This window comes from Arachis stenosperma, chromosome 4, assembly GCF_014773155.1.
Source record: "Arachis stenosperma cultivar V10309 chromosome 4, arast.V10309.gnm1.PFL2, whole genome shotgun sequence".
NCBI classification, from domain to species: Eukaryota; Viridiplantae; Streptophyta; class Magnoliopsida; order Fabales; family Fabaceae; genus Arachis; species Arachis stenosperma.
The window spans coordinates 129696360-129700837 of NC_080380.1; the positions used below are offsets into that span (position 1 = coordinate 129696360).

The following is a 4478-nucleotide window of genomic DNA, read 5'->3' on the forward strand; positions in this document are numbered from 1 at the left end:
CACCCTACCCCTACCCGCGGATAGTAGGTTGTTCTACCCTAACCCGCGTCGCTCCTATAAAAATTAAATAACATTTTAAATTTTACATATTTATATATAAATTGAGATAAAAATTTAAAATTCATACCTAAATAAAATACAAACATAAGATTAATACAATATCAAATAACTTAAAATTTAAAAAGTTAATGTTTGATCACTACAAATTTAACACCATAATAAAAATATTACATCATTAAATATAAGAGTCTTCAATCATTATTCTTGATCACTTTCCACATCATCATCATTAAAGGTTTGGAGGTCGAATCAAGGTAGTGAAAATCGAGATTTTACATAGAATCGGAAAGATAATTAAAAATCGTAGAGTGTAAAATCGTAAAATGGAATGTAAGATTTTACTAAATATATAAATTTGTCAATATCAATTATAAGAGCAATATAATATGATAAAATTAAGTAATTTAAATAAAAAAATGAGAATTTAAATTTGACAAAAAGTATCATAAATAATAACATGATGATAAAATAAAGCTAAAGTAGCATAAATATATAACAAAATGCAACATTTGTAAAGTTAAAAAATAACAATATAAACTAGCCACAAGGCTAATATGCAACATCACAAATATAAAATACATAACATAATATCATACTAAAAAAATATAAAGATTAGAACAATTCATTAACATTATGATCATCATGTTCTCCAACATTTTGATTTTCATTAAGAGAAAAGTTGAGAAGCTCATTGAAATCATCATCATCAAGAAGAGGAATCTCCAAATCAATCAAAGGACTCTCATTTTTACCTTCATCTTCTTGAGGGGCTAAGTTTACATCATTTTGTGTGTCAAACTCCTCCAAATTTTCTATTATATTTTCATCTTCCACAATCCATTCTTCATCTGAATCTAAGTCTTCAAGACTATAGTCAGCAGTGTTTCTTGATGGCTTCTTCCTTGCCAATCTTGAATCGGTCATCAGGAAAATAATGTCATTCATAGTGCTTGTCTTCAAACTATTTCTCCTTTTTGTGTGAACCTAATAATATCAAAATTTATGAGCATTTATTTAAAATAAATACATATGCTAATTAGAAAATAATAGAATTGAATAATTAACTAATTTTATAATTTAAAAAATAAATCCCTAAACTAGTATCAAATTAAAAGTTTACCATCTCAAAAGCACTCCAATTGCGGTCACATTCCTATGAACTACAAGTCAAGCTCAAGACACAGATAGAAAACTTTTGAAGTTCTGGATGTTCATCCCTATAAGAATCTCACCATTGTGAAGGGGTTTTGGTTTTGAGAGCATTCTTGGCTACATCTCTACCAAAAAATTTAGTCTTATCCTTGAAATCTTCAAGTTGACTATCAATAATTGTAATGAGTGCAGAATCTCCCACAAGTATATCCAAACAATCATAAAGTCCTTTTTTAACATCATACTCAACCTTAAAATTAGGACTATAATGAATTTGTAGATTCAAATAATAGCCTGCGGCATGCAAAGGCTTAAAGAGTTGCTTGTCTCATCTTGCATCAATAATATCCCACAAAGGCTTATAACTAAAAAGAACATAGAAATAGTGAATTAGACAATTACCTAATTAGTAAATAATTAAATGGTAATATTGAAAGAAAAATATTTACTTATTACTAGTTTTATTACCTTGCTTTAACACTTTGAAAAGCATTTTTAATCTTTTCTTTAGTACGATCAATTTCAGAATACATGTATCCCATAGCTGATTTTTCCTCTGAATCCACTATATGGAGCACGTGAAGAAGAGCATAAGCACCTCTCAAGCAATGGATAATGTTTTTCCAAAACGTTTTATCCAAAACAATATTTTCAATGTTTTTCCCATCCCATGTCTTTGAACACTTGCTTGCCTTCCACTTATCCGAGATGAACATTCTAATTATTGGATTCTTTTTCTCATTAAGACTACCCAAAGTAAGGTAAAAAGTAGCGAATCGTGTCATACCTGGTATCACCAAATCTCTTCCTTTGGTGTGTTGTTACAAAAGGGAAATTAGAGAAGTTCTAGAATATATATAAGTGGTAAGTCTTCTTCCTTTGGCAATGGTGTCTTTGTGAAGAGCTAGCTTCTTCTCAAAATCTTCAAGCATCAAATCAACGCAATGAGCGGCACAAGGAGTCCAATAAAGTTTCTTTCTCTTTTCCATCAACATTTGTCATGCCTTTTTGTAGTTAGCTGCATTATTAGTTACAACTTGAACCATATTCTCTTCTCCCACTTCCTCTACAACTTCATCAATCATCTTGAATATCTTTTCAGCTATTTTGCATATATCAGAAGTATTAATGAATTTCAAGAAAATAATTCCCTTAGGACTATTCACAAGAAAGTTGAGAATAGTTCTCCTTCTTTTATCCATCCAACCATCTGTCATAATAGTTCATCCAGTTTTCTTCCATTCAGCTTTATGTTCTTCTAATGTTAGTTTGGTTGACTCTACTTTTTTCTTCAATAATTTTCCTCTTAACTCATCATAAGAGGGTGGCTTGAATCATAATCCATGGCGGGCAACCTTCTCAAACATGCTATGATATTCTTCAGACCTTGCAACATTAAAAGGAATATCATTATTGTAGATGAACGAAGCAATTTCATCACATGCCTCTTCCCTTAAACCCTTCTTAAAAATAGAGTTGATTGTTGTTTGAGTGCTCACACCCCTTTTCTTGAAGAGATTTGCTGGTGTCTCTATTTCTTTTCCCTTTCTCTTCTCACCAACTAAAGCATCCCCTTCTTCTTCTACTCCTTCATCTTTACTTTGTATCTTTTTCTCAAAGTCTCTTGTCTTCTTAACCAAATTTTTTTGAAAACCAACAACAATATCAAACATATCCTTTTTAACCTCATTAGAAACACCCATACAAGATTCAACATCTTTTTTTGTTCCTGTCAAATGATGTTTCAACCTATACACTCCTCCTGTCACCACCTTATCACAATACTTGCATTTTATTTTCTTAGCATCTCCATTAATATAAATCCCATGCTTCCAAGCTTTGTCACTCCTATTTTCTAGAGTATTTTTAGCAATATTCTCGGATGCACCACCACAAACAGTTTTAGCCCCAGTATTATTTTCACCATTATTCGCATTTGATGCCATTTTAAACCTAAATAAATTGAAGTAAACAATTAATCCCTTAAAGCTAAACTGGATTTTTGAAGTGAGAATACTATTTTTATGAAGGAGGGGCTTAAAGCCCCAAATATAGTAGTAATAAACTAATAATACGGTACATTAATAAAATTTGAACAAATTCATATACATTACACTAATGAACGCATTAGCAAGTGAAAATATTTAAATATTAGTATATTACTATCAATAATGCAATAAATTCACTTGTTGAACAGATCATGAACGTGAACCCCAAAATATTTGTTTCATCCGTGCCTAGCTAGCTAGCATCAAAGAGAAAATAAAATCATACTAAACATTACCAAAGGTATGAACGTGTCCCTTGTAACATAAATTCCTACCCATACTCTCAAACACATTAATTGGATCAACAAATTACCAATTACAGTACGAGAGCTAAATATGCTAAATATTACTACACAAAGGCTTATATGAATGTCGAATAGTGTCACTAATTTCATTAAATAGTTAACAACCTTTAACAAGATGGAATTATAAATTTTCTTCTAAACCAAAATTATATACAAAAACATATATATCTACTAATGCTAGTCAATTGAACAAATAAACATACATGCCACTATTATCTAAATAATAATATAAATGATCTTTATTTTAATCAATAACTTTGTTCTATTATCTACTACCTAATAATATAGTTGGTATAAGAAACTCCAATTTGATGTCAGCAAGTTCACAATTCAAAGTAGATTATATTACTTATTTGATTTGTAGTAGCAAGCTTAAATTCTATTTTAATTATTTGAGAAGCTTACCTCAGAGTCTTTAAATTTGAGAGTTAAGAACCTGAGATACTTCACTAGATTTAGTAACTTTGAGAAGAAGCAGCTGCAGGCCTGTAATCCTTTTCACATATCCACAAAGTGATATTAGCAACAGTGTTTTTCATAATTAAAAACAAAAAGCAAATAAAATTGATACCACAATTCTTATTCATATCCAATAACAACTAAATTAAAGTATTGAAATTAAATAGAGCACATCGTCAAAACTTAAAATAAAGTGTTAAACATTCATAAGTAAAGTATATAAACGAATACATAATTAACTATGTTACTATGTAATGTAAGAATTTAGGCTTTATCTTGTAGCAATTGAAATATATCACTCTTCATTCTTTGTGAATTGTGAATAATAATAACAGGTAAAGAGCATATGCACCTAATGTCCTAATCCTGATTCCCAAATTTTCAATATTTGTAAGTGTATCATACCATATTGGCAACGAGCCAACTACAATTTATTTGCTAATTTGTTGAATAT

The 4478-nt window shown here is 29.7% G+C and overlaps 1 pseudogene; it reads right to left on the reverse strand.

Moving 5' to 3' along the window:
* Positions 1-672: 672 nt before the first annotated feature.
* LOC130975512 (uncharacterized) lies at positions 673-3158 on the reverse strand (annotated as a pseudogene).
* Positions 3159-4478: the final 1320 nt, after the last annotated feature.